We start from the raw sequence: 25907 nt of genomic DNA on the forward strand, positions 1-25907 counted from the left end.
AGGATTTTTTTTAATCGGATGAGCCATTTGGGCTGTATACTCTTTATACGCCCAATGTTAATGAAAATGCAACGTTGCCATTTACCTGGACCCACAACATAAGGGAATGGAATGGCTGTCTTTTACACTAATGTGTCGTGGTCAACCCCCATTTCAAACATGCCCCTATTTACTTTATGTTGATGTTCAGACAATATAACATGTGTTACAGATAATGGGTTTGATGAATGCACTGATATATTGTTGAAATTGTAACACAGATAATTAATAAGTTTAATTTGGTCAGATTTTATTTTTTGTGAGTTTGAAGCCAAATCGTGGAAATACCTGGCAGATAGATCTACCAAGCATCTGATTTTTTTTTTTTTTTTTTTTTTTTTTTACAGTAATCATTATTGTGATCCAAAAGTCTTATTTAAGATACGCGCACAACTTTTATTTAACACTATTTATGTTTTCGTACTTTCGTGAATATATTTCTCTACATAGTGACACTTAAATACCGCAAGTTTCAGTTCAATTTCAAATTTTTACTTTGGAATATGTTTAAAATAAGGATTTATGGTAATGGGAATCCACACATGCTGGTACGTGTGTTATTTTCATTGGCTTCTGTGCGTAATTTATTGAGCAAAACTTAAATGGAACTTAGTAATTATCACTACCTGCCTCCATCCTCCTAGTTAGTCCCAGTACATATGGGTTATTTGATATTTTAATGTCATCCATGTATCTTCTATACTATAACAAGTTATAAATTGTAAGAATGTATTTGTCGAAACCAACTGCCTGAAAAACTTAAAAGGTGAATAACATCTAACCAACTTGGGACATGATCGTTTTTCTCAAGTTTATCGTTCGAATCTTTTCATAATTGATCATTTACATTTATTGCCACTTATTTATCTTGTAGAGTTAAATATTTAACTTCATTCTCCAACTCCAAATCCAAGCATAACAACAATAATTTATAAGATGTAAAATCTGCCTAAATAAAATGTATTAATAATTTCAAAATATTTTTCAATAATACTTTCACCGAGATGCTGTAGTACGAAGCTTGAGGAAGTAATCTGTTTTCACTTCTGAATTTTAATGAAAGTAAAGTAGCGACAAGTGGCTACATTCTCCAACATAGACTACTTCTAGCAGTCACTTATGTTCATATCGTAATATATAAATTACAATATATAATGTAATAAGTTACACAAAATACTTATATTTCTGTCGGAATTTTGAAAGTTCTTACGGATAATATATAGAAAAATTAAAATAACATCTTGTAGCAGATATGGAAGTTTATTGTAAGTTTTCTTGCTCCAACAATTAAATATTGATAAACCTACAACAGTCTACAGGAAAACTCGGTGCTTTGTGACTACAAAAGTGCCTAACCCAGTGACTTTACTATATTTCTGAAGACTTAAATGCAGTGTAGACTAATAACAACACTATGTACGGTAGGGTTAAATATATTCAGATAATATAATTGTAGTTATTGAGCTAGTCAAGTATTAGCCAAATTAAATAATAGGAAAAAAGTTGAATCCCTTCAAATTATGTGTTTTAGGATGCCAAAACTTTAGAGGAAACTTATCACTTCCCTTTCCGTGCAAAGACTACTGTAATATTGGTTAAACATTATAATAGTAAAGATTCCTGGAAAATTTATCTCGTTTGCACAGCCAGACTCAATTCTCAATGGATTCTAATTCCATGTTACGAGATCCAGATCTCATACAGTATAAGTGCTGAAAAATAATAGGAACTCTAATGAACCAGTTATGATAATATTTTTAACAGATAATCCTAGTTATTTTCTTTTCTATGTTACTTTTTTGCGATAAGCTGGCTTCATATTCTATGTCCAAATCGACCTATGTTGCAATGCAAATTAAGGAAGACATTTAACTACTTATGTAACTGAACTTTTCTCTCAATTTTTATACCACAACCAGAAACTTCATATTTATATCAAAATTACTATAAATCGTTCATATGCCTGTGTAGGAAAACAAAAGAAACTTCCAGCACTCAAACACCTAGGTATATGCAGTAAGTCATTCATAATTAAAATAATTAACGTACTGGGTGAACCAACTTTGCAAAACATACATCATCTTATTTCATTATTTCTCTTCAATTAGTACACAAAAATCTTATATAAATATAGATCGATAAGAAGTAATCTACACTGCATTACACAATAGAACTCAGAAGGTCATTCACTTTTCTGACTTTTGAGCTTCGTGGCTAAGCAGTTAGCGTACACGCCTGTGGCGTGGGAGACACGGGTTCAATTCCCGGCGAGAGCTCATGTGGTTCGAATTTTCGGATTATTCATTAATCATTAGGTCCCGTCTCATATAGCCTCGCTGCTGGAAGGGACGTTAAACTCAAAATTAACTCAATTCAACTTTCCTGACTTGGCCGTCTGCTCAATTTGGCCTCATATTTGTGAAATCCTGTATCTATACCCTTATCCACTTCGTAATAGAGATGCAGGAAATTTGCTAATTTGGGGAAGTGAAATAAATAATACGTTAAAAATTAGATCAAAAACTGAAATGGGTACTCATCACTGACGTGGTTTGACGCCTGTTGTATGTCACATTACCTTTTAGACAAAGTTCGTTCTTTTGGACTGGAAAAAAAAAATGTTTTCAAGCAGTATTCAACACTTTGAGCTGAATTCATTCACTGACACATGAACACAGACACTTATTTCTGAGAATATAATTTTCCATAAACACTTTCTTATGATTTTTTTAAAAAATAAATTCTTTTGCTAAATGTTTCACATTGGGACTGTTCACACAGTCAGGTTATGTTGCAGATACTGAGAAAATATTTTAAATACTTTACACATATAAAGCAATTGAAGCAAAATTTTCTTGTGTAGTGGAATAGCAGAAAGTCTAAGATTTATTAGACGATGAGTCTCTGATTATAAAATAATCACATCAGTATTGACATCATTGTATGAGTCCTTCGTATAAATGAATAAATCACAGTTGTTTTATATAACTGAAAATAAATTATACACCAAAATAATAGCACAATGAGTAGTATCAAGAGAGGAACAGTTTCCCTTCATCAAAAGTTAGTGGCTGCAATATCTCCTATATAGAGTTGCGCACGAGACAATGAGATACACGTTTTCGAGACGAGACAGCCTCAAATCTTGTCTCGTGTGCATCTCTACTCCTATACTCCCGTTCCTGCTATCTGTTTGGTAAGTTGGCAACTTACTTCAGCTGGACCCTTGTACTGAACCAAATATGGCAACACACAGTTTCACTATATGTTATAAACTATTGAAACACTAGTATGGTCACCAGTTAGATACTGACAAGTATCGTATATCAATGACATCTGCAGGGATCTTTTTAGTATGTTTTAAAAATATGCATATTTTGTGATTATTCCTCAAAAAAGTCGGTCCTTAAAGACATTTTACGAAAATGTGTTCAGTTATGGCAAGGTCACATTATGTAGCTCTCTTCAAAACCAATATACAGTTTTGTAGATAAATACAGAATTCTAACAACTTGTGCTTGGCTGTATATGTAAAACTGTTTTAAAATGCGAGCTTTTATTTTATATGACAGTGACGGACTAGGCACTTACTTACAGCCTCTATTCTAGAAAATCCCGATATTTTCCTCTATTTATAGATTGAAAGGCTATCAAATCATTGCATTGGTTTGTTTGTTTATTATTATTATTATTATTATTTTAGCTTTAGGTTTATATTATTAGTTGTATAGAAAATGCTACATAGTTTTATCCAGAAAATTTATTATTAGAGTAATTCCATAGAAATGTCACAACTGAATTTTACAAATGCAAATCTTCGAGAATATTTTATAGTTATTATTTTGCTAGTATTTAGGAAGTGTAATTCGATTCATTGCATTGATTTGAAACTAATCTACAATTAAATATGCTTCAACTTATTTGAACAATAGCAATGTCGTCAAACTATGTTTTGGACAACTAGTGTTAGAAACATCAAATTTTCATATCCTATAAAAGAAACCTTCTAGTGAACTATTAACATTAATTTATAAATATTACCTACGAAATTTTATTACATGTAAATTCCTCAATAAATGAAACATAACAAAAGTATGTTCTTTTCCTAAATTTAAGAATGGTAAATACATTCAAAATTATAGACCTGTATAGATAAAGGTATTCATTACTTTTGCACAAAAGTTTTAATTTATTTTCTAGAAATGTTTTGAAAAGCATATAAAACTATGAATTTCAGTATACTAACATGGTTTCATCCAAGATAGCTAGATAGTGACAAATTGTCAGTGTTATCTTTTTTTTTTTACAAACACGCTAGATTAAGAAGATTAACTCAATATCATTCACACAGATTTTGTGAAAGGATTTCATAAAACAAATTTTTAAAGTATTAATAGAGAAACTTTGTAGACTTAAATTGTCTTGAGAGTTTATCAGTCTGTTTGAGTCGTACTTGAGGGGCCAAAGGCAGTTTATTGTATACAAAGAAAACAAACCAGTGGAATACGTGCAATTATCTAGTGTTCCACAAGGGTCAGATTTGAAGCCACTATCATTTGTGATATTTATAAACGATTTGCCTGAATACATAAAATATTCCTGTTATATACTGATGATTTTATACCTTTTAAATGTATCAAATCAATTAATGACTGCAATTAACTTGGACAAAACATGAGTTAATATAAAGTGATAGGATAACTTATTAGATGTACATATTAGTAAATATAAAATCACGAACTTCACAAAACTTAAAAAATCAGTGCAATTGCAATACTGAATAAACAAAATTGATTTATCTGTTATAAGCAGCATAAAGTTATTTAGGTATAATATATGATAGAAAATTTACATCTGGAACCCAAATAAATAAGCAAACAGAAATATTGGATTCATTCTAAGAATTAGTAGAGAGTTTAGTAAATCAACTACTCTTCAAAAATTGTATCAGACCTATGTTCGCTGTAAACTTGAATATGTGTTATTTGTATGGAACTCATGACACAAAAGCTAACTTCCTAAAAGTAGAAAAAATCCAAACCAAATTTCTATGGTATTTTTTACAAGCAAACAAACATTTTTCCGAACAATAACAGAAATTTGCTATTTACTAAATATGAATTTTGAAACTATAATCTTTAAGCAGAGAGGAATAAGAAACTTGTATTGTACAAAATACTGAATATTAAACTAGACTACAACAAACTGCTATCGAGCTTTTAAACAAACACCGAATAGAAAGACACACGTAGAAAACTATCGTACAAAATCAAGGACGAATATGCTGTCAGCAACCAACGAGGAGGAAGAATGCAACCTAGAATAGGCTCAAAAAAGGACAGGTAATTTGTAAATATGCTGGCCATCTTGGAAGGTTTAAAAGTGAAATTGTAAATATATCATGAAAGATGAGCACTATAATTGGATATAAATTCTACTTTTTTTTTCAATTTCAATTAATAAATGAAGATTTTGCTGCATAATTTAGAGCAATTGGAGAATATTCACATAAGCCTTTTTAAAAGATTTCCAAAAAGATGTGGATCACAATTCTTCGTTTGAGGCATGGAGATCACTTCAAACATTTGTCAAGTAGTGAAGTTGTTTACTTTACAAATTTGTTTTATACTTATACACTAACAAGAAGAAAGGTTTTAGAATGTCCATGAAAATTATGGAACGAAGAGCATTGTTGACCCAATGGAATTTTATTATATATTGAACTGTCCGAATATTGTCTCATAAAGTTAAAAATGTAAAAACCAAACCGTTTATTACAAGGGTTAATTAATATTTTATTTAGTTCATTAATAATTTTAATTGACAAAGTTTATGTATTGAAAACTATGTCGAAATGTGAAAAATATGTATACTGTAACTTGAAAGAAAATAAAGTTTCTTTTCTCAGTAAAGAATTCTGTAAATTCACAGAGATAAGGTAGATTGGTGCTCCGCAATCAACAGGATTTTTACAATAAATAGAAACGAACAAATTACAAAAGAACAAAGTACATAAAATGTTGAAGACATTACACTTCTATGTTCGAAGGTGATAACATAGGGTACTGAAATAGTAAACATTTGATTAACGTTATATAATGAAAGATATGTTATTTAAAGTTAGGTTATGATGTAATTATTAACTACTTTGAAAAGGATAAGAGTAAGGGGGAAAATAAATTAAATCAAGAAAAACTGCCATTGCTCAGAAGATATATAAACTAAAAATATGTAAAGATATAGGAAATTGTAATATCAACTAGTTTTAGAAAACAAGGTTGAATATATAAGTGCTAAAGTAAAATGAAAGCATATGAATTTGTAAATATTATGAATTAACTTTATTTTCAACGTAACTTTCGTAGAAACTATATATTATAATTAGCGAAACCTTTACAATATGGCATTGTTTGAATTTTATAGCACTTCTTGTTTTTAAACTTTTTCAAAATACTGCACGAGGTAGAGAATGAAATTAAAATTTTACAACAGAACTTCATAGTACTGTACTTTCAAAAATGCTATAATTTAAAACACCGTTTCAAAACTCGCCACTGTTGAGAATTGTTTTGATTCTGCGTTAATATTAAGGGATTCATTCAGCACTAGGAAGTTGTTTAAAATTTTAATCTTCTATTTTTTGTTGTATTTTGAAAGAAAATGGGAAAAAATACATTATAAAATTTAACCTTAAGAACAGTAATAAGCTTATTGAAACGTAATCATTAGGGAAAAGTGAAGAAATAAGGTGACGTGTTTCAAATGTGGATATAGAGAAGGAATGAAAACAAATTAGGAGTATGAAGCACAAGAATAAGTATTAATTAGCAAGAGAAATGAAGAAAAGACATAAAGATAGATAGAAATAGGAAAAGAAATTGGTTAGAATACTGAGAAAAAGTTATCTTCTGAGGTATGTGATTGGTAGTAAAGATTAAAAAAAAAGAAGGGGAGGAACATTATTGAAATTTTATGGATGGTATGAAATAAGGTAATTATTACATGAAAACAAAGCAATTTACATCAAAACAAAGAGTGTAGAAAGAAAGAGCTGGGATCGAATCAGGGATCTCACGCACAACAGATGAGCACTCTACCACTAAACCACATCGGTCCGTGATGATGCTATGTTTACCCCTTGATACTCAACGATTGATAGCTATATAATTTCTAGATTATTCCTTCGCCTTCCACCGTACTTTAAGAACTATAGTATATTAAAAAAAAAGAAAAAAAAAAACAAACCTCGAACTTGTGTTTCACTTAAGAATTTTGCTAAGCCTCTTTTATAAATTTTTGTGAATATCTTAAATCTATAATACGCTATTAAATGAAATAATAATTGTTTTCATGATCGTTTGTATAGTGTAATACATATTGTTGGACAACTATGACGTCATAAGCTGCACATCCACAAAACTTCATAACTTGACATATATTTGTACTCATTCTTTATATAACTATACTTGATTCAGCAGAGAAATGATTGACGTAGCCTAAATATTTAATCTTAAACCTCATCTTTACTTTTTCTTTTCTTATAAAAAACAATCTAGTTGTTTTTTCCCTAAGAATATAGGTGGCAGCACTTTACAATTACTTAGCGTCTTTTCGGGTTCAGAACAATAGCGTCATTTCAGAGTTTGTTTGGGGTAGGGACATAACCCTGGATGTCAATAGATTTCCAGGTTTTTTATTAGTATTTTATTATCTTATGGATTAAAATGTATATAAATGTCAAATCATATGATGTCCCTGGTGCAGAATAACACTGGTTCAATGTAACGTAGTGTCTTGTAATACTGGACTATTCACAATAAAAATTTTTGGGTGCGTGCCTGCTTAGTACGATTTCGTAGATACTAGCTTGCATTCTCGCGGTTGCTTAGTGGTAGAGCATTCACCTCTGGTGCATGGGGTCTTTGGTTCGATTCCAGCTCGCGCCAAGTAAGCTTTGTGATGGACAAACACCGTGTGCTTGGGTTTTCTCGGGGATATCCCGTTTCCTCCCGCTTTCTTCATTCCACCATTTCATTCATTTCTCATCATCATAGTCTCCTTTAGCCTAGCCGACATAATCGTGGGACGTAAAACTTAAAAGATTCCATTTCACTTTAGCTTAGCATTCTACATTTTTATATTCTCAATTGTCATTAAGTTATTTATTAAAATTAGAAGAAGGAAGTGAGGTTGAGCTTAACAGACCACTTTACGAATGGTTAACCATGATATTGATATAGAAAAATATGAATTTGAACTTATAGCGAAAGCCAAAGAAGTTAGCATGAAAATTATAGTGCTGCCATCTACCGAGAAACTATTGTACCTGAAGGTTAGACTACAGTGTCTTTTCTGACCAGATAATCTTACCACAATTACTAAATTACCACAATCTTGTTCTATTTTTTTATTTTCAGTTTCCGAGAAAGATCACGCAGCCTGTTTGGAAATAAAATTTTCATATTGAGAATTTCACCAGAATTTAGTTGGTATAATGATTTTATATTAACTCGTTACAAAAATAAATTATTGTGCAAACATTATATATTATTTTTAAACTTTACTTGTAGCGTGATTTCTTATTATTTTTGCATGATTATTTATTGGTGTAATTTCAAATAAATATATCCAACTGCTTCCAGTAAAGGGTTACGCCATTTCTTTGCCAAAACTGCAATTAGAATTTTTTGAAGAGAATGAATAACAGTAGATAAAACAAAGGTTCATAAAAATTACAGAGATAGAGATTTAAATAACTAAACATTTGTAAAAATTGTAAGAAAGGAGTACGCTGTGAGTTTTATAGTCACTTACGTAAAAATTTAATGCACAAAAGTTAACACTAACTTAAGCGTAAAATTTTCAGTAGTCCCTATTTATTTATTTATTTATTTATTAACCTTCTGCAAGACACATCGTTACTTCTTACGTTTTTCTTTTAATATACTAGAATTCAACATATTACATAAAAGCGTTTACGAATATAATAACCTAAACACAAAAAACTACACTACTATGAATAAGTTGTTCATTCGAACTGAAATCAATAAGCTGTTCTAAAACGAAATGTGGTTATTTAGGTATAAAATAACAAAATAAAAATAGGGTCACACTGAGAACACAACTGAAACAGATTTAAATTAATAATTGATTTCCTATTCAAACTTCGTATTTTTCTTTTCTTTTCTTTTTTTTCTTTTTTTTTTTTAATCTCAAAAGTTTACAGTAAGATAGATAGATATAAGAGGAGGGATTAAAAATACAGTTGCCTAGTAAAAGGTCGATGGTAAAGAAATTAAAATTTTATTTTTCATCATTCCTTGCACTACCGAAAAATTGAAAGTATTGTTATAATATAAAATAAAAATCAAATCTGAAGAAAGCAAACACTTATTACTAATCTGCTAAAGAATCTCGGCATTGTATCATTGCCTTCATCAGACACAGTGTGAATACAATTTAAGGTTACAGCCTAGGTATTAAATATTAGGTATTTAGATATTAGATAAGATAGAAAGAGGACAAAAGGACACAACATGCAATGTAGCGTGAGGTGTGAGAATAAAATAACGCAGGTGTATGCTCAATTAAAAGTTGAGATTTTAAGAAAGTAAAAGTTTGAACCTAACTAAAAGTTGAAGGATGCCTAATTAAAAATGTATAATTGTAAAATTTATATATATATATATATATATATATATATATATATATATATATATAGTTGGTGTTACAAGAGTCATCTTCTCATTTTCTGAGCTTTAGATTATACTTTCATAATGGGTCTGATGAAGACAATAATATATTGCTGAACAACAGAATGGTAGTAATAAATGTTTACTTTGGTCAAGTTTGATTTTTATTCAAGTTATACGTGTTATAATCGATTTGAATTTTTTTATTCAATGCAAGTTATGTTATCATATTGTCAAACGGTTAGCGTGTGTGCTTTAGTTGCGTGTTAGTGTTTAGTTCAACGGGTAGTGGGCATAGAATTTTCGGCGTTGAACTAATTTTATGCAAAGCAAATTGACAAACTTCAATTAAGAGATAGAGAATCGCGATGAAATTGGGTCGGAAACTCACGGAAATATTCATTTCCATAAAACGTGACTGATGAATTACTGACAACGTTGCTAAATTCAGAAATAATTGTAAGATGTTTAAGAACAACTTTTAAAAAATAAGGAATGCTCAAGAAGAATAGTCTTTTCTTGCTGATAAAGCAAAGCCATATTTAATACGTATATTGAAACTAATCTCGTGTATTTCAATTTTCACAAAAAGAAAAATAGCTCCTAATTAGACTTCTCGGGGTGCAATTACAAATTTAATGGTATGCTGCTAATCACAGTGTTATATCAAACAATGTATAACACACAAAATCATTACGATTATTCCATGATAGTTTGTGGTGGTCAACATTGTGTCCGTAGGTTTTCTTTGGGTTCTCCCGTTTCCTCCCACGTCCTCATTCCATAAATTTCTTTCAGAACTATTCATTTTAATTGATCTTTCCTCTTCTTTAGCCTACAGATTGTAACTGTTCAACGTGAAACTGAAAGATTTCATTGACTTTATTAAAGATGTTCTTGATAAAATAATTACTTTCGGTTTTCCGGTTATGTGTATAATATCCTTATTTAAGGACAAGGAATCTACGAAGTAAACTACGGAATTTGCTTAAAATCTAAAGTTCAAAATCTAGTTCTCAACCATTGATTACTATGTCCTTCCGAGCACTGCATGTAGACGAAGGAATTTGTCCTTCCCAATACAAACCTTCCTATTTGGATTTTTCATTTTTCGGGAGAAATTGTTATCAACATATTACACGATCGCAAGAAAGTAGGTTTTGTTTGAGCTATTTTCTAGATGAACTTAATAATTTTGTTTATCTTTTACAAATAAATATCTCATTAACAATTGTAAACTATAGTATAATCAATTTATCTTTTAAAAAAAACACACAGCACACACTACTGATAGGTGCGAGTCATTTATAATAAATTTACGACAGATGTCCACTCAGATTTTAGCTCGAGTTGAGAATTCAGCCCCTTAGGGCAAGAAAATGGTAACCCTCAGTTATGCACTTTCGAGAAAACGCAAATGAAAATTTCAAAATTTGCTACAATTCGTAAATGTGACTGTCAGGAATCTTTGTCACAGGAAACTGCATTCGTGATGTATTGATAACTTAGTTTAACAATATGAAGCATGTGGGTTACTTTAGAGAAAGGCAATAAGCATATATTTAGAAGCCTCAACAGATATTCCAAATGTTGGTTACCATTATATTGCAGGAACAGTGAGGTATACCATTCTATTGCAGAAATGAAAAGATTAAACATAAAAATAAACAATTTATATATTACTTCCTTACAAAAGTGAAAGTATAAAAATTATCTATTAAATAATAAATGAAAAGGAACACTGAGTATCCACTCAGTTCTAGAAAATCAGGATTCTCATCATTGTGTTTATTGAAAAAGAACACTATTGTTTAAGCAGCTAACTCTACAAACTCAGAATATCTTATGTATTTTAGTTTTGATATGTATGAAAAACCACTGGTGAATATGTACTTAATTCTACAAAATCACTCTTTTTATTTATTTTAGTTTTGATCAATATGAAAAGAAACACGTGCTTCTCATCACAGAAACAGCATGTATCTGCAGTGGGTTCTTTAAAACCAAAGTTGTAATCTCTACAAAATACTCGTCGATATGTGCAACTAGATGCGGGTGTTATTATTTGTTTTTCGCAAAGTCCAAAAGTCTTCAAACAGCTTCTGCTGCTCATCATCCGATATTCTTTGAAAATATTTTCTAGTACAACCACATGTTGATCCAATGCTAGCTGCTGCCACTTCTTTCCCTGTTGTGGCTCTGTAAGACATCCGACTGTTTCTCCTTTGCTTCCTTTCATTAGTTTCCATTGTTCTTGGTGTTGTTTTCTTTTTCTCTTTCTAGGAGATTGAAATTGAAAGTGCTGGACAGTACTTGCTCTGTCGGAACTGGTGGGTACCACGGAGGTTTTACTTCTCTTGGTCATTTTTTTTCCCGGCTGAAATAAAACATTTGGGACACTGTGTGGAATACCATGAGTAAATATGGGATACCATGGTGTCAAGACACTGGTAACCCACAATAAAAACAAATTTCCGTGCAATATAACGGTAACCCACACTACACACACTTGCTTCCAGACTATCTACTTCGTCTTTGGGTCATTTCGCCATTCTAATTACACTATAGTGTTCTCTGTTCCACATGGAATATTGTACACAACGTCTTTTTTATTATACGTGCATTTATCCGATGGGATATCATTGAGAGCTTCCAGACAAAGACCATATACATTTTACATTAGTGTACTGTCATTCAACTTTTAAACTACCATTTCTGTATCAGGAGGCAACTCTGAATCCGACGGGTTATAGCTATTTACCATGCAGCCACTTAAGTCTTCCTGTTCATAGTAAATAACACCTCCAAGAGTCGTACCGTCCTGCGACAGAGACATCTTGTCGGCGGCCATCCTGCTTTGTGGCTTACCATTGTCTTGATAGTAACATGTTGGGATTACTTTCCCACTAGATGTATTTTTCGACACAATGTTAATAGTTGATTGAGTAGCCATCTATTGCCGGATACTGTAGTTACTTTATCTCAAAAATTCGAATTTTGTGGGTTACCATTATCCTGCCTCAGGGGGCTGAATTGTAGAAAAGATAAAATACACTTTTTACAAAAATAATGATATTTTAGAAGGAAGAAAGTTCAACCAGTAAAGAGACAAAATGTTTCCAAATTAGGCAAAACTTGATGGAAGTACTAAGTGGTTACGAACAACATTATACTGAAGGAAGATGTTGGAATCAGAACCTTGGAATTTTCAAGCTTAAATTCCATAAAGTAGTATTTTAAGTGGTTTTTAAGTATCTATAACGAAGGTCCTTCTTTTTGTTATGTAAATAATTTTTTCCTTACATTTTCAAGGTACGACCTTCTTACAGAACAGAGCAACTGACCCACAACCGAACAGACATAAAAAAAAAAAAAAAGTTTTGACGAATAATGACCGTTCTGAACCAGCTGACTTTTCATCCAATTTTCAAAGAGTACGAGTTATCGTTCAGTTCGTTGATTTCTGAAAAGTGCAAGACAATCTTTAACTCCTGTACAACAGCAGAGGCATAGCCTTATACAAAACTTTGATGACAAGTAGAATTTGGAAATAGAAGTGATTTACAGGCTGTCTGCCTAGCATTGATTTGATGTTATGTATTAGATTAAAGGGTCAGTATTGTCATTTCTATTCTTTGTAGAAAAAATAACAAAACGTAATAATTATAACCAATAAAAGAGGATACAGTTGAAATCTAAAGAAAAATTATAGATTCAAATATTTATAATTCCTTACGCGAAATCACCTGTATAAGTAGGAATATAAAAAGTAAGCAAAAAGAAAAAAAAGTGTAGAAATTATTGGAAGGTTCTGAACCACTGGACTCTTTCATATGTGTGTCCTTGGTTCACTGTTCAGGATGTGTTTTTCAGACAGCTTCCTCGAAAATAACTAGAACGATTTTGATTATAATTTTCTTGGGAGTATGTGACACTTCATTTCTAGCAGAAAAAAAATCTCTAAATAGGTGACAAGTCTTTTCGAGACACTTTTCTTGGTAAAACTTATATGATTTCCTTCTTTCACAAACAGTTCTACGATATGACATATCCCTTTTTCTCAAAAATATTTAGGAAAGACAATTTACTTATTTTCTTCGAAAATGGTTATAAGAATTTGTTCAAATTTCATAAATTCTCGTATTACAACTTGACAAAACGTCATGCCTCAGGATGACTTAAAACTGGAAGTTAGTGCGGTAGCCCGTACCTTTTATATATATTTATATATATAGGATGTTTCAAAACAACACCGACAACGTTTGGGAAGTGATTCCTGACACCAAGATATGACAAAAAGTATAGATCAACCTGGGTGCACAAATGTTTCCTTTCGGAGTTATAGGCTGCCGAAAACATGAAAAAAAATGAATTTTGAAGGTCCATAGCTCCAAAACTATGGGACCTACCATAGTCGGGTCGAGTTCATTTTGGAATTAATATGTGCGCTATCCAAAAATACAAAATTCTAAGGTACTCACACAACAATTTTTAGAGAGAGAGTTTGGCTACGGGAATATAATTTGAAGTACTCACCAACTACCTCTATAAAAATTGTTGCGGAAACCAACAGGATCATAATGGAAATCATAATTTTGAAAAAAGAAAAATGCATTGGAAATTTCAGATCGATCATTATTTTGATGCGATCATAGAAGTGAAAGTTCTTGTAATGATTAATAAAAATAACCCGAATTAGATACTTCAACGGATGTACATGTTTGTTGACTTCTATGTGTAGAGAAAGTTATTTTTGGATGACCATTCGACAGGCGTGCTACTGAGAGCTTGAGAAAATTGAAACATTTCATAATAATTACACAGTTCTGACTTTTAATTTCTTCAGTTAGGTTTTACATTTGAAACAGTGGCGACTTTTGAGGTAAGTCACATTGGTAAAAATAAAAATCTTATTACTATACGGTAAGGGAGGAAAGCTTAAACATGCACTAATTCTTCTATACAAGCATTAGTACAAAAAATACATTTTTCCCTTAGTTTTTAGCGATAATGGTTTACTTTTTACCGATGTGACTTCTCTTAAGAGTCGCCACTGATCTGAAAATTCGTAGAGAATTTCTGAAATTAAGAGATGTTGCTTTCCAGCAAAAGAATTGGTATGCTGGGCACTATGAAAACTACGTAAACTTTATTATATAACTTATATATTTTTTTTTCAGATAGAGCTAATTAACTGTCAAGTGGAAAAGCCACCCTGAATTATGTCTGGATTCAACAACAACAATTATACCTCAATCGATTATACACTGTATATTCATTGTGTATTAATTAATTAATTTACAACGTCAGTACAACATGCAATATACTGGTACATATTTATTGTGAATACTGGATATTGTGATAAGGATACGGAGCATGTAGGAGAGTAACATCTCTTAGGTTAAAAATATCACTTAACTGCACATTGTACTTAGTGTGTTCAAGCGATTAAACGAAGTTGTAGAATCTAAGAATTCTGCATTCTATGAATCTCTGAATGGTAGTACTGACGAAATATTTTTTTCCCCTAAAATTTCGTATGAAATCTGTTTGCGTTGTTAAAATAGTAAAAAAATTAATCTTTAAAAATGACAAAGAATACCTTCTTAAATTTTTAAATTTCAGTTCCCTACATTCTTAAAACGATTACTTATTACATATATTAAATTCAGAAAAAATAGCATGATATATTTTCTATCATTATTTGTCCAACTGATAACAGAATCATGCCTTTGCTTATATATATCCAAGGTTAAAGCTACATTTTTTGCACATAATGTAATATATTATTAAATGTGTTAACATTTTAATTTATAAATTTTTTAAATGCAAAATTTAGCAAAGTTATTTTCTTATCAATTTTCCAATTTTCAGCAAAATAGACTATTATGAATTTGCTTAATAATAATAATTTCAAATTTTAATTAATTGATATCATATTACTTGTATACTATTAGTTGTGAACCATATGATTTCCAAATTTTAGGTCAATAGTTTCTGCCTTCTCTCCCCCATTTCTATCAGTCTGGCGCCATCATTTCCCTCTTATTGTCCATACATGCGGAAGCTTATAGGTCATACCGTTCAACGTATTTTAAAATCATTTATATTACATTCTAACTTCAAGAATTTTACGGAATTGCCCAAGAAAACTTTTAAAACGGTAACCATACATAATTGTAATTTTCTACAAAACGTCATTAATGATGTGTTAAAATATTATAATTTATTTTATTAATTCTGCAATATTCTTAGCGTACAATCATGGGAGGAGCTATGGAGACATGGTGGGCATTGCCCCCCTCCTCCCCAACTTTTTGACAAAAAATTAAAATGCCATCTATAAGATGGCCACCTACCAAGACCTGTCTAGGAAGTATTCCACAGGTCCGAGACCGACCAAAAGGTCTCCCCCCCCAGTAGATAATTCCTAACTCCGCCCATGCATACAATAACTGTCCAAAGACGAGACATTTACTAATTGGTAGAACAACGAGTTGAACAAAAGGATTTGTGTGAGTGTAAACCCTCATGTGTAATTTTCGAGAGAAACCAGAATTTTTGTTACCTAAAAATTGATGCTATGCAATAACCGTGCCACCTATTATAATGAAACTGATAAAATTTATCAATTTTATTATTATTATTATTATTATTATTATTATTATTATTATTATTATTATTATTATTATTATTAGAGCCCGGATTTCCATGCATAAACAAACCCCGAGATATGCATGCAAATATGCACGAAAAATATCAAAAATATGCATTAAAATTTTAACATATGCACTGAAATATATATTAAGAAAACAAAATTTCAATTCCTTTCAGTACCTTAATGATCTCTGTTACAATGAATTATGAATGTCTCCTTAGATTTTCTTCCGTAACTCTCTGTGTTTATCAGTGAGAAACGTTTTGTAGATCGAAAAGTACTTTTCTACGTCAGCAGAAGTCACTGGTGCATGAGAAAAACACGAATACAAAAGCAATCGAAAATGAATTTACCTAGGATTGTGAGCAACAAATTCAACACTATCCCCCCCCAAAAAAAATATTCTGCAGCTGCATTTACAAAGTGATTCAGTTTACTTTAACTAATTTGCTTTCTTGTGATATACTCTGAAATATGTTAGTATACAGCAATAAAATTCGGAAATATGTAGTATCCTGCAAAGTTTGTGAAATATGCATGCACACCAAAATTCACTCAAAATATGCACTTGCGCTAACATAGGCGCCTCATACGAATTCTTACAAGTCCGTTGGAAAGAAAAAAGAACTTTCCATACGTTTCTGCATGTTAATATGAACATGCATTTTGCATACAAATCCAGGCTCTAAGTATTATTATAAATTACTGGTAAGATTAAAACTAGAATATGCATCGGTGACTTGGAACAGCCTAACAAATACTATCGTGAACAAACTTAAAATGGACCAAAAGTGTTTTCTTAGAATAGGCCTACCTTGTTTTATGTTAGGATTGGACTATTACTCTAACACGCATAAATATTGGAAAACATACTATAAATTGGAACCACTGGCTGACAGGAGAAAATTGTTTGACTTTATATTTGTAGGAAAGTTACTTCACAACCGATATACCTCGGACTGTATGTTAAAAGATGTGGATTTTAAAGTTCCAACATATGGTGCAAGGGTAAAAATGTTATTGCAACCAGATAATATAAAACATATTTTAGTCTCTATAAAAATTATTTTAATCTCTACAGCTTGATATCAATGCATATCAATCTATAGATTTTAACAAGCTATAATGAATGCATATTTTAAAATGTGACTTTATTTTAGTATTTTTTATTATAACTTCGTAGTTTTTATTTTTACTTTTAATTTTTAACACCTCATTGTTTTTAGGAATTGACATAGACTACACTGGCAGTATTTTTATTATTAATAATTCATGTTGAAAAGGCAATCATTATTTATGACTTTTACTATATTATATTGTTAAAAAGATGTAGAATATGACAAAGTGTTGTATTTTAGCTGTTCTCAGCAAGTTAAAAAAATAAAGTTTATTATTATTATTATTATTATTATTATTATTATTATTATTATTATTATTATTATTATTATTAACAGGAAGACGACAGTACACAGTACAGTTAAATAGATGTATCGTCTAAAATTAGGATTTACCTTTTAAACTTTAATTTTTGTTTAACTATCCAAAGATTAGGCATATATCAAACGATAGATGAAATGGAGCTAAACAAAATTAGATGCTTTGAGGATAAATTGTCAGGCTTAGTATTCCAGAATAACTATTTTTTATGGGGCTAAAATGTATGTCGTTTCTTACCAATATAGTTTTTATTCAATTGAAATATTTTTTTTATGTACTGTACATGCAAAACAGAAAAAAACACTATTATGTAACTGTCTCTGTTTTTACTTGTCTTATTCTAACGATGACACACACACTTCTAATACATGACGCACACATATTTCTAACAGTAACGTGTATTTTCTAGCAGAGACACACAGTTTCCTAACAGTGGCATACATATTTCTACCAGTGATGAACATTTTATAACAGTGACACACATTTTCCTAACAATGGCACACATATTCTAACAATAACGCATATTTTCTAACAGTGACTGGCATTTTCCTAACAGTGGCACGCATATTTCTATCAGTGACGCACATTTTATAACAGTAACAATCATGTTCCTAACAATGGCATACATGTTCTAACAGTGAAGCACATTTTCTAACAGTAACTCATATTTTTTTAACGGTGACATGCATTTTCCTTATAGTGGCACACATATTTCTAATAGTGACGTACATTTTCTAACATTGACACACATTTTCCTAATAATGGCACATATATTTCTAACAGTGAAGCACATTTTCTAACGGTGACACGTATTTTCTCAACAATGGCAAATACATTTGTAACACTAACGCATATTTTCTAACAATGGCACTCGTTTCCCTAACAGTGGCACACATATTTCTAACAGTAAGGCACTTTTCTAACAGTGAAACACAGTTTCCTAACAGCGGCACATATTTCTAACACTGACGCACTTTTACTAACAGTGACACACGTTTTCCTAGCAATGCCACAGATATTTCTAACAGTGACGCTCATTTTCTAACAGTTATACACATTTTCTAACAGTGACACATATTTTCTTAACAGTGGCGCACACATTTCCAACAGTGACGCACATACCACTTGCAGATTCACAACATGACATTACTTATTTCTTCTTTAGTCCTTCACGCTCTTCTAGTAGCCTTTTCTAGTAGTATTTCTTCTAGTGTGCATGTCTTTGGTGCGTGTAGCTGTAGGTTCGATTCCCGCTAGGAGAGTACTGAAGATATAAGGTAATTCGGATTCCACCTTAAACTATAGATTCCGTCTTCTAAACATAGACGCTAAAAGCAAAGACACGCTAAACTGCAAAAAAACAAACTTTTCCTCTCTCGTGAATAAAGGCAGTGTACCACTTGATGGTAAATTTTATTCATACAATATTTTGGAAGACAGTTCTAACAATTTTATTCATATTTTATAAACAATATATTTCATTACAAATCTACACTATGAAATATTTCATTTTCTCAAAACAGAATGAAAAGAAAACTAAAAGAATAATTTACTTGTGGTTCTTTTTTTTAAAAAAATCACAAATAAGTGCATTTACAATCCACGTTGAACCTGATTATACTATGTATTATAATTGGATCTCTCTAGGCTTCTGGAACAAAATTGTTTCTGTGGTACTGAAGAATCCAAAAAATTGCAGTCGAACGAAAAAATTAGTGCAGGCAATAATCCCTATCCTTAATTTTTATCGCCATTACAAGATTTTCTTCGTCTCTATGTAACTTGATTTTTTTTAAGAAGAAAGAAAAAGTTTACCCGATAAAGTAGAAACGATATGATGGAAAACATTTTAATTATAATTCCAACTAAAGCAAAGACAATACATGAATTTGCTACAATATTTGCAGCGTTTAACGGAAATAAACATGTCAATAAATATGAGACTTCTACCAACCTTGATGGACCTTATTAAATTGAACAAAATGACATGCGTAAGCGTAAAGCCTCATGCGTAGTTTTCGATAAAATGGAGAAAACTGGTTTCTTTGTAAACATATAAAATGATACTGACGAGAACTATACCAATTGTTGAAGTGAAACTGGTAGTGAAATATACTTCTATTAACCTGTTCGTTATGATGACAGTAACCAGTATTAGGAAAACCTGTATTTGGTGGCATTGCTTAAATTTTATAGACTTACTATTTTTAATGTTGTATTTTTTTTTAAATATTGCAGGAGATACAGAATGAAATTAAATTTTTACAACAGAACTCCATACTACTGTACTTTCAAAAATGCTATAATTTAAAACAGTGTTTTAAAACTCTTCACTGTTAAGAATCATGTTGATTGTGCGTTAATATTAAGTAAATTAATATTAAGTACTCTCAGGATTGTATTTCCGAATTCCCTTCAGACAAACACGTAACACATACTTTTTTCATTTAGTAGGACCTACATTTTCAATAGTTCAACGTTTTCTGTTGTACAGTCTTCGTAAACTATAAATCGAAATGTCACATACACGCATTGATTTATTTAATTCTGAAGTTGCATATAATTCTCCTATGACGTCATTTTAGTGAATAAGAAAAAAGCTGAATAAGAAAACTTTAGTCAGTTATTGTCAACCATTCTTGCTATCACTTAGGTCCTACATGTTGTTGTTATTATTATTATTATTATTATTATTATTATTATTATTATTATTATTATTATTATTATTATTATTATTATTACATTATATTCCAACTCATAGATTTTTTTTTAGATATTCCAGTGTAAATTGGCGTTCAGCTGTATCTGGAATTCGTAAATAAATAATTGAGTACTAGGACGTTAAGTTTAAAATTTTAATCTTCTAAATTTTTGTTGTAGTTTGAAAAATAAATGAAAAAATGCGTTATAAAATTTAACCTTAATAACCGTAATAGGCCTATTGGAATGAGATTAGAGAAAAGTGAAGAAAAGAGAAGAAATGAAAATATCAAGTGGATGAAGCGCAAGAATAATGACAAATATTAACAAGGGAAGTGAAGAAAAGACACAAAGATAGATGGAAATAGGAAAAGAAATTAGTGACAATACTGAGAATAAATTATCTTCTAAAATATGTGATTGGTGATGTAAGATAAAAATAAAGAGGAAGGGAAGGAACAATATTGTAATTTTATGGATGGTATCAAGTAAGATAATTAGTGTATGAACACAAACAAAGGGAGAAAACTAGTTTCTTTGTAAACGTACAAAATGATGCCGTACCTGAACGATGCCAATTATTGAGATGAAACTGATGGTAAAATATACTCTTATTAATCTGTTAATACAGCACACACAGTATTAGGAAAATCTGTATTTTATGGCACTGCTTGAACTTATGCAGCACACAGTACGATTAATGAGATATAATGTAAAACTATCATTAACTATTTTAATTTTTGTTTAACTAAAATATTGTCCAAATGTTGTGATATATATTAGTGGACAGATGACATCGAGCTGAAAAAATAACTTGCTAGAAGATAAATTCACATGCGTAGTTTTAGAGAAAATGTAAAAAACGAACTTTCATGGCGCTGAAAATTATGCTGTTTGTTGCCAATAATAATTGACAGTTTTATTTTGCTAGCAGAAATTATTTTTCTAGGAAAATACAGTTAACTAGCATATTGTGTGTATTGTTGTTTGTAATTTCTTATCAGTGACACACGTACACACATTTATTTGTACACATACTACTTGAAAAGCTTATTTCAAAACATGGCATTTGTAGAACTCGTCTGTAGGCATTTCCTTAGCATTGAATGAAGTATGAAAATTCCAAGCCGACCCTTTGTTGAATATTTACTAACGGCTTACAGTTATATTTCCAACAGGTATATAGCTCCCTTCAGAATAAGATATACATATAACGAGAACTTTATATTCTTAAAAAGACTTATGAAATACCTAGATGCAAATTCTTGTACTGGTCCTGGGTTCGATCCCAGCCCCCGCCAAGTGAACTTTGTGGTGGACAAACACCGTGTGCGTGGGTTTTCTTGGTGTTCTCCCGTTTCTTCCCACTTTCATCATTCCACCATTTCATTCATTACTCATCATCACCGTCTCCTTTAGCCTAACCGGCATAACCGTGGGACGTAAAACTCAAAGATTTCATTTCATTTTTCAAATTCTTGTACTAAAAATTCCAGTAACAAAATCTCATTTTTTTTATTATTATGGTCTTCAAAAAATACTATTCTTGTGAATTGCTGTATTTACATGACTTACTATTTTCATTTTAGAGTTGCACATTTATTGTCTTGCTTAAGTATTCGAACTCACTTTCTAGCCCATTTACCAAACGTAGCCACTCAGGACAATTGAACCAAAAGAGCAGAGGCATTGGGATCATTTTTCAGTTATTAGAAAATACTAAAACTGTTTATTTCTGTTATACGTATATAACCTTAAACAGTTATTATTATTATTATTATTATTATTATTATTATTATTATTATTATTATTATTATTATTATTATTATTATTATTGTAAGCAACATATGACTCACTGTTAGAGCTGTGTGTCACTGTTCGGAGTATGTGTGCCCTCATTAGAAAACAAACAACAGCATACATAATCTCAACAATGTATTTTCTAAATATGCATTACATAAATAAATAAATAATTTCTTTCAACAAAATAAAAACTACTACTATTGGCAACAAACAACATTCTTTCAGCGCCATAAAAATTGTTTTTTCTCGAAAACTACACATGGGAATTTACTCTCAATATATTTGTTTACCTCAGTGTGATTTATCGATTGATATATATGAAAGAAAAAAATTAAAGTATAAAAATTAATGTTCATTTTTCGCTATACCTAATTAATTAGAGCCATTTTGGAAGTGCTGTAACGAAAAGCTTGATGAGCGTAAACTTCAACGTTAGTTTTATATTAATAGATTCGTGGTTATCGTACATCCATCAATTTTTAGGTTTATATATATATATATATATATATATATATATATATATATATATATATATATATATATATATATATATATATATATATATATATTCTTGTTAATTTTCTCGAAAGCTACACATGAGGATTTATGTTCACCCAAATTTTGTTCAGCACAGTTACATCTATTGATTGATAAATGATCTTCAGATATTCTTTCTGTTAAACCGATTTGTCACCTATTTGTATCAACTCAAATTATATAATCTTTACTTTGATTACAACTGACTCTGACCATTTTGAACTAGAAGAAACTATTAGAATGTATTTCTCAAATAAGTTTCTAAATTTACATTTTTCTGAAGTTTTGAAAAGACCTATCTTGAAAACCGAAAATATGAGTACTGCGGGAACTGATAGAAACAATATAGGCCTACAGCATGACTCAAAATAGCCGAACTCCAGTCATTAGGCTCAATATCACCTATGATAACAAGAATTTTATAAATGATTAAAAAGAATGGATCAAAAGAATTGCGACCTTGGCCAAGAATTTTAGGAATGATCCAAAAAATGGATCAAAATATTGCAGTTTAGGTCAATAATTAGTTTTTGGATCAGAAGCCACAATATTTTTGAACGGCCCCTAAATCAAGTTTTCGTATTTTTCAAGGAATAAGCACATTATACTGAGTTAAGTGATAGCTTGGGTTTGGCTACACTGTATGTAGTTTTCCAGATATAAGGCGTACAAGAAAATTTTTGATTGAAATACATTGGAACTTTTGATGCGTTTTTGGATCAGGGACCACAAAATTTTTGAACTGCCCCTAATTCAAGTTTTCATATTTTTTACAGAATAAGCACATCATAGTGAGTTAAGTGATAGCTTGGGTTTGGCTACACTATATGTAGTTTCCCAGATATAAGGCGTACAAGAAAATTTTTGATTGAAATACATTGGATCTTTTGATGCATTCTTGGATCAGGGTCCACAAAATTTTTGAACGGCCCTTAATTCGAGTTTTCATATTTTTTACGAAATAAGCACATCTCACTGAGTTAAGTGATAGCTTGGGTTTCGCTACAGTTCTAGTTCTTCAGATATAAGGTATGCAAGAAAATTTTTGATTGAAATACATTGGATCTTTTGATGCATTCTTGGATCAGGGGCCACAAAATTTTTGAACTGCCCTTAATTCGAGTTTTCATATTTTTTACGAAATAAGCACATCTCACTGAGTTAAGTGATAGCTTGGGTTTCGCTACAGTCCTAGTTCTTCAGATATAAGGTGTACAAGAAAATTTTTGATTGAAATACATTGGATCTTTTGATGCATTCTTGGATCAGGGGCCACCAAATTTTTGAACGGTCTTTAAATCGAGTTTTCGTATTTTATGCAGAATAAGCACATCATTCTGAGTTAACTGATAGTTTGGGTCTGGATACACTATATATAATTCTCTTACAAGGGCCTACAAGGCCTCGTACATAAAGCCTACAAGAAAATTTTTACCTGAAATATATTGGATCTTTTGATCTAAAAATTACATAAAAAAAGAACTTATTTAAACGATAAGTGTATGTATTCTTTCCTAAAATAAAGTTTCCTTGAACTGCTATCTAAATCTTGAATTTTAATTTAAATAATTATTTGTAGTAAATGTGAGCTTACTTTCAATCTACATAAGTCATATTTTCTTATTAAATAAAAGCTATTTTATGGACTTCATTCTCATATTTTTAAATAATTTTCTTAATTATCCGGTTTACATTAGAAGTCATTTATCCGGATAACTGGCATTTCAGTATAAGTCTACACTTAATTTAGAAGCTTAATATAATACAAGGAACTCCTTTTCTTTTTACGATTAACTATTACAAGTACGAAGCTACAACTACATTATTACTACCATTATTACTACTACTATTACTACTATTACTACTATTATTACTACTACTACTACTACTACTACTACTACTACTACTACTATAATAATAATAATAATAATAATAATAATAATAATAATAATAATAATAATAATAATAATAATAATAATAATAATAATAATAATAATTCTTACTGTTTCAATCCAGTTTTCTTTCGGAAAATAATGTAGGGAAACACTTTTTAAACATCACTGTTTAACCAGGACATTTTCCCCCTTTTCTTCTTATTTTGTTTCATTGACATTACTTTTGCACTTAGCTTGCAGGATGTAACATTCAAGGCTTCAAGTAGTTCCAAGAATTTTAACACCGTCACGATTTTTTAAAAAGCACAAAAAGGAATGCATTCCTGCTTGAAGTATCAGCCGTAACTGTGTATACACAACCACTGAACAACCACCGTGACCTTGACAAGCTGCGTATACCGCTGAGTGCAGCTTCATTTACCGATAACGTTTCTTCTCACAAGGCGGACGAACCCCTGTTGCCAGATCCTCTATTCACCCGAATTTCTTTGGCCTTGGAACGGAGGACATTTCTTTTTTTGTATACACAAAAAGCTCAGGAACTAGAATTCTACAATTATTATTAGTATTTAACGAAAAGATATTGTCCCAAGATAAGACACACTGCATCTATATAGATCACATATTGCTGAACAAAATTATATATGTAGGTGAGTGTAAATCTTCATGCGTAGGTTTCGAGAAAATTGAGAAAAACTATTGTTTTGTAAACATAAAAATTGATGCTATATGATAACCGCGCTATCTATTAAGGTGAATCTAATACCGAAATATGCCGGTACACTAATCAAAATTTTTATTATGACACTAGCAATATGGCAGCACGTAGAGAGTAGCCTACTATGGTTAATGAGGTGGCCTATAGCCCAAAATTATGATTAACTTTTAAACTTAATTTTTGCCTACCTATAATGTTTTCCGAAGATGTGACATATATCAATAGACTGATCACATCGAGATAAACAAACTGAGATCCTTGAAGGAAAATTGTCATGCGCAGTCTTTGAGAAAATAGAGAAGAACTCATTTTTATAGCGTTATAACTATGTATGTCGTTTGTTGCCAAGATGATGCAATTAATAGTTTTTTTAATCTACTGGAATAGACTATTTATTATTTTATGTCCTATGTATTAAACTACCAAGT

General features: G+C 30.7%; 1 long non-coding RNA gene across 5 annotated transcripts in view; it reads right to left on the reverse strand.

Moving 5' to 3' along the window:
• The window catches only part of LOC145664599 (uncharacterized), a 485044-nt gene extending 459854 nt beyond the window's left edge, over positions 1-25190 (reverse strand). For all 5 annotated transcript variants that reach the window (XR_014127494.1, XR_014127478.1, XR_014127484.1 and 2 more), the window contains exon 1: positions 24870-25190. This is a non-coding gene — a long non-coding RNA (uncharacterized LOC145664599). The remainder of the gene's footprint in view (positions 1-24869) is intronic.
• Positions 25191-25907: the final 717 nt, after the last annotated feature.

The sequence above is a fragment of the Thermobia domestica genome, chromosome 11, assembly GCF_964235325.1.
Source record: "Thermobia domestica chromosome 11, izTheDome1.hap1.1, whole genome shotgun sequence".
NCBI classification, from domain to species: Eukaryota; Metazoa; Arthropoda; class Insecta; order Zygentoma; family Lepismatidae; genus Thermobia; species Thermobia domestica.